This window comes from Macrobrachium nipponense, chromosome 18, assembly GCF_015104395.2.
Source record: "Macrobrachium nipponense isolate FS-2020 chromosome 18, ASM1510439v2, whole genome shotgun sequence".
In the NCBI taxonomy this organism is placed as follows: Eukaryota; Metazoa; Arthropoda; class Malacostraca; order Decapoda; family Palaemonidae; genus Macrobrachium; species Macrobrachium nipponense.
Window position 1 is genome coordinate 2,066,032 of NC_087211.1, and position 11,139 is coordinate 2,077,170.

An 11,139-nucleotide genomic window follows, 5' to 3' on the forward strand; every position below is an offset into this window, starting at 1 on the left:
CGGAAGTGTTACCGAGTCAATTAAACTTTGTCTCTTATTTTGGGGAATGGGAAGAGACGATGATGAAGAAGAAGGATGATGAAGAAGAAGGATGATGAAAAGGTACACAGACAACTGGGTGAGTTTAATTTTTCCATGATTTATACGTCTCTATAAAGAGTGATCATTTGCAAAAGATGGTTATTCATCAGTATCTCTGTAGGACAGGGATTTCCTTTAAAAAGTCGTCACAGTTTGACCCCTTAAGGAGACACTGCCATTAGTGCACCTCAAGGGTTGCGCTGTAGGCATTACTTGAGGTTCTTAGCAGCGTCCCTTCGGCGCCTAGCTGCAACCTCTTTCATTGCTTTTACTGTACCTCCGTTCATATTCACTTTCATCTTATTTTCCACCTCCCAACTATCGTCGATGGTCCCTTGACACTTTTTAACCACCTCCTTTAGTCTCAATTTTTCTTTCAGTGCTGAATGACCTCATAGGTCGCAGACCTTGCCCTTTGAATAAATCTTATATATTCCAATTACAATTACAATTTGAATACACTGGTAACGAATGCAGAAGAAACTGTGTCATGTCATTTGTCAGTCATAGGCTGTCGGTAATTTGAGAATATTACTAAGCAAACATTATGAAGTAATATACGCTAACATCCGTAGAAAACAGGATGAAGTATTAGTAAGTCTTAGCAGTTATCAATTATGAATATTTGAAAAGCGTATGACTTTTCAATATCTGGTTTTTGTGGATAAATCCGTCTCATTCATTATTTCGAACTAGGTTCATTTTAAGGTCACAGGTCTTGTAATTAGCAAGATACATATTTTAGTATTTTTCTTCTAGATGATTAATCAGAACACACAAAGATTTGAATGGATGTTCTGTTTTCATCTTGAATGAAAATGACAGAGAAAACATCAATTATCTTTGAATATTAAATTAATGTATATCACGAGTCTATCTACATTTTGTTTCAATTAATTTCTGTAATATAAAATGTAATTATTCTTAGCTGATTGTAAAGGCTTTCTTCATGAAGGTACGCATCGTGTTGGCATAGAAATATAATACTGCCACGCTAAAGATCTCAAGCAAATTCTACGATAATATTTAGGTTTGCCGTAATAGTTTTATTTACAACTGTGTCTCTTTACATATCTGTAGTATATGCGACTGTGTGAAAACAGTCCATCTCTTTTGAGGCTGACATCAACGATTCTTTATGCATAATATTTTCTTCTTACTTTAACATTTTACTTTCACAGTGATTCCAATTTATGAACAGGAACTGAACCCTACCAACCCTTTACGGGCTGCTTTGTGAACAAGAGCCCGTGCGGGCATTAAACAGACTCAGTCAAAAACAACAACAACGAGTACCAATCTTTCTCTTCGAAAGGTCATTGCATCCTTCACTCTTATTACTATTTTGCCCTTTTGAATAACTCGAGAATAACTCCTGAGATCGTTATCAAATTTATTTCCATCTCCTTCTATAGCGTTCGGGGAGATCTCTTTTCATTTCTTTGCTTTGAACAACCAAATGCTCACTTCAACACCTCAAAGATTTTTACATGCTCAACATATTTTGGAGCAGCCGCTATACTTTGTTATTCTAAAGACTCGTTGATCGATTGCCATTCTTGCTCCACTGTTTTTCTCAAAGTGATTGCGTCACGTTTCATTTCACATTTTTTTTTTTATCCCTTTTGGCATCCGCCCACTTTTGTCCCTTTAACTGTACATTTTATTTTTATTTTGAAAGACTAGGCGAATTCTTCTTTTATCTCACTTAACTGCACTTCAAATACTTTTCCTTTCCTTTCACCAAACCTCTTACTTTACTCTCACAACATTCTCTTAGTTTATTCCACTTTCCTTTGTCACAACACACCATTCACACCTCCTGATTTTACCTTCATAACCCTTCATAGATTTTTTAAAAACTTGTACCGACATAGTATTTTCTTATATATTTTCTTAAACCACCTTAATTACTTCTCAAATTTCTCATATCTTTTATCAGACCTTGTTATTAACTCACTCTAAGAGCACTGCCCATCCAGTTAAAAGTACTTCATTCAATTAGGTAATAACAATATATACATTCCTCGATAATTGCCTCATGGTAGGATCCGCAAAATTTTGTAACCATCTGGTCTGCATTGTCACTTATTCTAATACATTTTGTCCTCAGTTTTTTATTCCCAAAGCATAGGTAAGGCCTGTTTTTTTCTGTTTAAACCAACTGTAAATAAAAAAATAATGTTGGTTTGAAATACATATCCACTAGACACCCCATTTTAAAAGGGTTAGAGTCAAAACACTCACTGGCTACGCCCTCTATGTATCCCTAGGATATATAGCCGTACTACAATACCTTTCCCTGCTGGTAAATTTACTAATCTCCGCTGCCCACGGAGGGAAACCAGAGTTACCGCAGCCTTTGCCCTACTAAACGCAATTACTCGGTCCTTCCCAGTGTTGGGTAACCTGATTTCCCATTTTCCCTTCTCTAGCAACTAGCTATGTCTACTCAAATTTGATTTCTGTATTGCTGTTACATTTTTTTCATTTATTTATTAATTTACTCATTTATTTTTTTAGTTTTTTATTAAGTGATCTCTTCTGTCTATATGTCCCATTACCTTCTATTAGTTTTTCCCTAATGAACATTGTAATATTCTTGGAAGCTTGAATTTCAAGTTTATGGCCCCTTTTGTGGGCTTGTTCCATAAGAGTAGGGTTCAACTTCTGAATATAATAATAATAATAATTCTGAGGTACTGTAATACATATTTCAATAAAAAGAAAGTGGGGATACTGGGTATTTAAATGTCGTTTTTTTACAAGTGTACTTTGTATGTGACTGAAATTCCTGTGTCTCACGCAGAGTGATGTGGTGGCAATGATTCCATTTTCTTTTTCCCATCCTACTCAAGAAAACATTGATCTTCTCAACTCATGTTTTTTATGTTTATTTTTTCGTTTTTTGTTTGTTTGTTTGTTTGTTTGTTTTTTTTGCTGGACATTATGAAAGTCTTGTTACGGTCAACTGACCTCCTATTTAGAATGGAGGACGATCCACACACACTCCTCTTTCTAAAAACAAATGCACCTGGCTATTGAGAACAGAGCCTTGAAAACAAATTGCCAGTCGCAGAGAGGAAACAGCGTATCACTCTTCCAGTCGAATATATTAATGGAGGAAGTAGCATAGGAAAACTTTTTTTTTTATGTTGTATTTGAATCTCTCTCTCTCTCTCTCTCTCTCTCTCTCTCTCTCTCTCTCTCTCTCTCTCTCCAGAGACTCAAATATTCTTTTCATCGTTATTTGTGATTGATTTTCTTCAGATCTCTCTCTCTCTCTCTCTCTCTCGCAAACGCACAATCTCTCTCTCTCTCTCTGTCTCTCTCTGTCTGTCTCTCTCTCTCCACGGACAGTTTCCGTTTGAACTTGTTTTTCCAGACTACTGCCGCAATGCCGAAACGCAAGTGAAAGAGAATTCAATTGCTGAAATGGACTGCCTGCCATATATCCCCCAAAAATAGCGATGCCAAGAGATTAAGAAAGTTGGGTGATTTTAGTTTACCTTTTACCAGCCCAGGCCTGACTGAATGCCTGAATGTAAGTGGGGTAAGGTGGCCAGGGGTCTGAGAAGTCTGGCGTGGACCACTGGATGAGGAATTAAAGAAAGATAGTTATTTTTCAGCTGAGTTGGATCAAAAGTGTTTTGAAACATGATGTACTATATAAAGAAGTCTTTACCAATTTTGCTAAACTGACCAATATATTTACCAGTTTTACTAAAATTACCAATGTATTTACTAGTTTTACCAAATTTCCCAACATATTTATCCGTTTTTACCAATTTTACCATTGTATTTACTACTTTGACGAAATTTACCAATGTATTTACTAGTTTTAGCAAATTTACCAACGTATGTATTTACTAGTTTTACCCAATTTACCAATGCATTTAACCATATATTTACCAACACATTACCAATGAATTCATTTACCTTGATAGTAAGTGGCATTGGGAACGGCAACCAAGGTTATAGTTATAACCACAAAAAAATAAACAAATCTCCGAAAACAGAGTAATCAAAGTTTCCTTATTTTTTATTTGGATTTTTGTATTTGTTTTTCATTGGACAGAGCAGCGGTTAAAATCAAGATTTATCTCCGATAATAGGACCACGGTTTGTAAAGAAGCAATAAAAATGGAATTGATTAAGTTACACGGAAGAAAACCTCTCTAACTATAAATCTTTCATATTGGCTGCTTTAGACGGTTATTTTTCATAATATTGTTTTTCCATCTCTGAAATAACATCTCATAATGATTTTATCTTACTATAAATTTTTGTTTTATTTTAAAAGCGAATGATTTACATTAGGAAATAGAAAGATTCAGAAAATAATGTAAGTGGAGCGGCCAATTTTTATTTGAATGCCTGACGAGAGAAACAAAATCAGGAAATTATTTCGGTGGAGAGGGACGCATTTTTGTGCTGTCAATGGCAGGTCCGATAGCTCCATCTTTTTGCACTGGAATAACCAGAATCATTAATTAGCATAAATAGTTGGTCGCGATTGGAGGGTTTTATATATTGAAGGAGGGGATGTAATATGCTGTATTATTGTTATTATTATTATTATTATTATCATTATTATTATTATTATTATTATTATTATTATTATTATTATTATTATTATTATTATTATTTGTAATGGTAATCGCTTTATAGCAAAGAATTATATATTGAAGGAAAGGAAACTGCATCTCCTTCGAGTAGGTCTGCATCAAGGAGGCATTCGCGCACGTGTTGGAGTCGCCTGTTCTCATGATTGTTCGAGAATTCCCTGGGGTGTCATGGAACTCTGCATGCGCCGTCGCGTCGCTAGAAACGCTGCGTATCATGATGTAACTTTTCATTTAGATGCTTCTAAAAATTCCCTGTCGAAGACGATGACATTCGCTGGTAGGCTCCGCCCTTTTCAGCCCCGCCCCCAGATCGCTGTATATATATGCCCAGAGGAAGTAGAAGAGATCAGATCATCAGAGAGAAAAGAAGGAAGAGACAGAGGATAAGAGAGGAAGAGGACGCACGAGAGAGAGTGTGAACGGAAACGAGTTAAGTCGTCCATAGTCGGGGAGAGAGAGAGATCCCGACGTTGAGCAACCTTTCAGAGGAGAAACGTCCTACAAGTGGTTTTGAGGAGTAATTTGCCCTTCGAGTATCAGGACTAAGACATTTCTTTCTGCAGTACGAAGTCGAGGAGCCGTCCGAAGTTTCTGCCGTCTCCTTTACTGAAGCCATCGCTTCGAGCACTGATTTCGACCGCTGCAAAACTGGACAACAAGTATTTCATTACCGCATTGTTTCCCCAGTTCACATATTGTAAGGTTTCATTTTGTTATGTAAATAGGAGACACCATTCTGCATTTATCTTTGTTAGTAAGCTTGTAAATAAACTTCTGTTCTGTTCGAGTTTCTTTCTATATTCGTATCCTGAGTTTCAGCTGTTGGTGTTGAATCCTTTTTGTTTATTATAATAAAGAACTTGTAGCAGACCTTGGTGTCCATAACAGTATTATGACTGAAGACAAACCCAGAGAAGAATTGAAAGCTTTTATAAAGTTTTACACGATTTTTTAACTATTATATTATTGTGGACCCTTTAGAACGAATTATTCTTATTATCATAATCATTATTTGGTGTTTATTGTTATATTTTGCTTATACTATGTTCTCTCTCTCTCTCTCTCTCTCTCTCTCTCCAACGCGACGTTTCGTCCAGACCTACAAGACATTTTCCAGAGCTGACTACTGAGGGACTGAATTCCACTGGTTATTATTATTATTATTATTATTATTATTATTTTTTTTTTTTTTTTTTTTATTTTTTTTTTTTTTTTTTTATTTTTTTTTTTTGCTCTATCACAGTCCTCCAATTCGACTGGGTGGTATATTATAGTGTGGGGTTCCGGGTTGCATCCTGCCTCCTTAGGATCATCACTTTTCTTACTATGTGTGCCGTTTCTATAGGATCACACTCTTCTGCATGAGGCCCGGAGCTACTTCAGCCTCTAGTTTTTCCAGATTCCTTTCAGGGATCTTGGATCGTGCCTAGTGCTCCTATGATTGATGGGTACGATTTCCACTGGCATATCCCATATCCTTCTTATTTCTATTTTCAGATCTTGATACTTATCCATTTTTTCCCTCTCTTTCTCTTCAACTCTGGTGTCCCATGGTATTGCGACATCAATGAGTGATACTTTCTTCTTGACTTTGTCAATCAACGTCACGTCTGGTCTGTTGCACGTATCACCCTATCCGTTCTGATACCATAGTCCCAGAGGATCTTTGCCTGATCGTTTTCTATCACTCCTTCAGGTTGGTGCTCGTACCACTTATTACTGCAAAGGTAGCTGATGTTTCTTGCACAGCTCCATGGAGGGCTTTTGCCACTGAATCATGCCTCTTTTTGTACTGGTTCTGTGCAAGTGCCGGGCATTCACTTGCTATGTGGTTTATGGTTTCATTTTTCGTATTGCACTTCCTATCCTACATATGGGAGAGATGTTATTTCCGTCTATCGTTCTTTGAACATATCTGGTTCTTAGGGCCTGATCTTGTGCCGCTGTTATCATTCCTTCAGTTTCCTTCTTGAGCTCTCCCCTCTGTAGCCATTGCCAATTGTCATCGCTGGCTAGTTCTTTAGTCTGTCTCATGTATTGTCCGTGCATTGGTTTGTTGTGCCAGTCCTCTGTTCTTTCTGTCTTTCTCCTGTCTCTGTATATTTCTGGGTCTTCGTCTACTTTTATTAGTCCTTCTTCCCATGCACTCTTTAGCCACTCGTCTTCACTGGTTTTCAGATATTGCCCCAGTGCTCTGTTTTCGATGTTGACGCAGTCCTCTATACTTAGTAGTCCTCTCCCTCCTTCCTTTCGTGTTATGTATAGTCTGTCCGTGTTTGCTCTTGGGTGTAGTGCTTTGTGTATTGTCATTTGTTTCCTGGTTTTCTGATCTATGCTGCGGAGTTCTGCCTTCGTCCATTCCACTATTCCTGCGCTGTATCTGATTACTGGCACTGCCCATGCGTTTATGGCTTATCATATTCCGGCGTTGAGTTTTGACTTGAGTATCGCCTTGAGTCTCTGCATATATTCTTTCCTGATCGTGTCCTTCATCTCTTGGTGTTTTATATCTCCTCCTTCCATTATTCCCAGGTATTTGTATCCAGTCTCATCTATGTGTTTGATGTTGCTCCCATCTGGTAGCTTTATCCCTTCAGTTCTCGTTACTTTGTCTTTTTGTATGTTGACTAAGGCGCATTTTTCTATTCCAAACTCCATCCTGATGTCCCCAGATACAATCCTTACAGTCTGGATTAGGGTATCTATTTCCTTGATCCTCTTACCATACAGCTTGATGTCGTCCATGAACATCAGATGGTTGATTTTGTTGCCTCTTTTCTTGAGTTGGTACCCGGCATCCATCTTCTATAGTACTTTTGTCATGGGAATCATGGCTACTACGAAGAGTAGTGGGGACAGTGAGTCGCCTTGGAAGATCCCTCTCCTGATATTAACCTCTGCTAGTCTTATTCCAGAGCTTGTAAGTATTGTATTCCAGTTGCGCATTGTATTTTTGAGGAAGCTGATGGTATTTTCCTCTGCCCCATATATTTTCAGGCATTCTATTAGCCATGTGTGTGGTATCATGTCGAAGGCTTTCTTATAGTCTATCCATGCCATGCTTAGGTTGGTTTTCCTTCTCCTACTGTTCTTCATTACCATTTTGTCTATCAGGAGCTGGTCTTTTGTGCCCCTACACTTCCTTCTGCAGCCTTTCTGTTGGTGGGGGATGGTGTTTGTCTCTTCTAGGTAGTTGTATAGCCTTTCACTGATGATACATGTTAGTAACTTCCACATTATTGGTAGGCAGGTGATAGGCCTGTAGTTACTGGCTATATTTCCCTTACTCTTGTCTTTTTGTACTAAGGATGTTCTTCCTGTGGTCATCCATTTGGGTGCTTGGTGATTTGAGATACAATGCTGGAGTTGTTCTGCTATTCGTGGGTGTAGGGCCTTGAAGTTTTTGAGCCAGTATCCATGACTTCATCGGGACCTGGGGCTTTCCAGTTTGGCATTTTCTTTAGTTGGTGTCTGACTGTGTCTGTCGTGATGTCTGTGAATCTTTGTTTTATTCTCCCTGTTTCTTCTTCCTTGACTTCCTGGAGCCATGTTGCATGTTTGTTGTGTGATACCGGATTGCCCCATATGTTTTCCCAGAGTCTCTTACTTGGTTCGGCTTCAGGAATTTCTGGGTGGTTGTCTTCCCCTCTTAGTTGGCTGTATAGTCTTTTCTGGTTGGTTCCGAATAGTTTGTTCTATTGGTATCCCTTATTCCTGTTCATGTACCGTTGGATCTTGTGTGCTTTGGCCTTAAGCCTCTGTTTTACATCTTCTATTGTGTTGTTTAGTCCCCTCTCTTGTACTTTGTATTTCGCGTTGAGTTCCTCCCTTGTTTTCTTGCTTCTTAGCCTTTTTTCTGCCATCTCTTTCAGTTTACTCAAGTCAGATCTCATCACCATGATTTGCTTTTCCAGGCGCCTTTTCCAAGGAGGTTGCTGTTTTGGTTTCTGTTGGGTTGGTTGTGACGGTGGTGTTGGTGTTCGAATCCCCATCAGTTCTGCTACTAATCTTGCTCCTGCATATGTCAAGTTATTTGTTTCTGTGATACTGGTGGTGTGTATTAGGCCCATTATTTCATTGACCTCACTTGTTTTCTCCCTTAATTTCTTGGTGTTGTAGGCTTTCATGGAGGGGATCTTTGTTATCTCTGTATCTGGCTCCATCCATTGTCTAATCTTTTCTACCCATTCCGTCCTCTCTGTTACTTCGTCGGTGTTTCTTCGTGTGTCGTTGTTTGATACCTCATCCTCCCTGTCGTCTTATTACAATTATTATTATTATTATTTTATTATTATTATTATTATTTTATTATTATTATCATCCAGAAGATGAATATATGACTACGAAAAAAATGTGCAACGACATACAAAAAAGAGGAGACACCTGAAATACAATGTGGGCGTGCTCAGGAAGAAATCTTTGGCCGAAGAAGACAGCAGATCTCTTCAGTGTTTGTAGCTGATATTAGTGAATAGTGGTATTAGTTCCAAAAAAGAAGAGAATGGTGATAAAAAAAAATAAAATATTCCGGGAAAGATGAGACTAAAGTATTACGTGAAACAAAACCCCCCCAAAAAATATTATAGTATAATTAATTATTGCATCTTATCGTAAATACAATGGCTGCAAATTCTTAAAAACATTCTCTCTCTCTCTCTCTCTCTCTCTCTCTCTCTCTCTCTCTCTCTCTCTCTCTCTCTCCATTTACCAAAGTGAACTGAAATATGTGTGATTCCCCATCCATATTACAGAAATAGATAGACGAGCTATAATGGCCAGCCATCTCCGACGCACCTTGAATGAACTCATCTCAAAGTCAGCTCCAATATTCAATTTATTATTTCGACGGGGAGACCGGACTAAAATGGTTCTAAACTACACACGTATCATTCTCGCCTTATCCAGAGGTTCGAAATGACGACTGCTGCATTTCCCAAGTCGCGGAATGAATCTCGATGTGACATGAGTTGTGTCAACAAAGATCCTGTTCCATTTATCTCCCGGGAATTTATTTTCCCTCATCAGACGGGGATTTAATCATTGTCTTGACTATATTTCATTGTTTTAAGGACCACTGTGTATTTGCATAAATGTTTAGTGAGAATATATATATATTTTTAAATACTTTAGCTGCAGTTTCATCAATAGACAAGAAACCATACTGTCGGATAGTGTATCAGACATAAAATCTGTGGACGGGATACATGACTTTTTATGGTGACAAAACGAAAACCATATATATGCCATAAAAATCTCTTAAAACAGCCTCACAGTAACAACGTTCAAGATATTCCACAATTTCATAAAAGAACTTTTATGTAAATAGGATATAAAAACTGTTCTGACAAAATCAAAGGATGTTCATATCAAATCTTATGTCAATTGTTTGACAGAATCTATGTTGAAGAAATTAGCAAATAAAGGAAAAGTTAAGTAAATACAAAAATTGTATAGCATTCAGACATGACAACAGTGCAACTTTTGTTTTTATAAGCTAACATAATTCACGTATTAGTTAAGACATATGCTAGTTTGTATGTGATAATGACGTATATAAAGGCGAAATATGTGAGTCTAGTTTTCCTAAAATCATGTCTGAATGTGAAAATCAAGTTGTATAAAGCTGAACTGCTCACATTGAAAGAAATCATTCTTATTGTTGTGTAGACGATGAACCTCTTCATATGGAACAAGCCCACCAAAGGGGCCACTGATATGATATTGAAGCCCCCGTAGAATATGGGGTTCACTAGAAAGAAATAACAGAAGGTAATAGGAAATACAGAAAGAAGAGATCATTTCTCAACAAATCAATAAATAAATATATAAAAATGTCTGTAAACTATTAAGATAGAAGGAAATGGTCAGATCTGAAGGAGAATAATGTGAGAATAATAAGAGACTACCCAAAGTGAGGTCGGATGTCACCCCGATACAAGCTCAAGCGACACGCCCACCCACTGTCTTGAAGACACGCCCACTTTCTCTTCCAGCTACGATGCTGGTAATACATTCCACAGTTTGGGGTTCCATTACATTCTGTTCTGCTCTTGACAAGTAACCTAATCATGCTGTGAATTTCTGCCATCCTGAACCAGTCCTCTCGAGGATGTGCGAGACGGTGGGACCGAAGATTAGTATGTACCTACGTATCCATATCTATAAGTATATGTATATATGTATGCATGTATATATCATAATCATCATGACATCGAACACTGCATCAGTTTTTTGCTGAATAATTCACTAAGCGTTTCAGTGGCACACTTCACAACAAAATTACTTTCATTCCCTTGAGGGCGAAAAACACGTTCCCTTAGTGTGTGTTTTGTTGAAATTGCTTCCCTGTTTTTGTTTATAATTTTATTTAGCGAAAAATGACAACGACGAACGAGAGGTTAGTTTCCGCTTTCATCACCTTTTCCCTTTT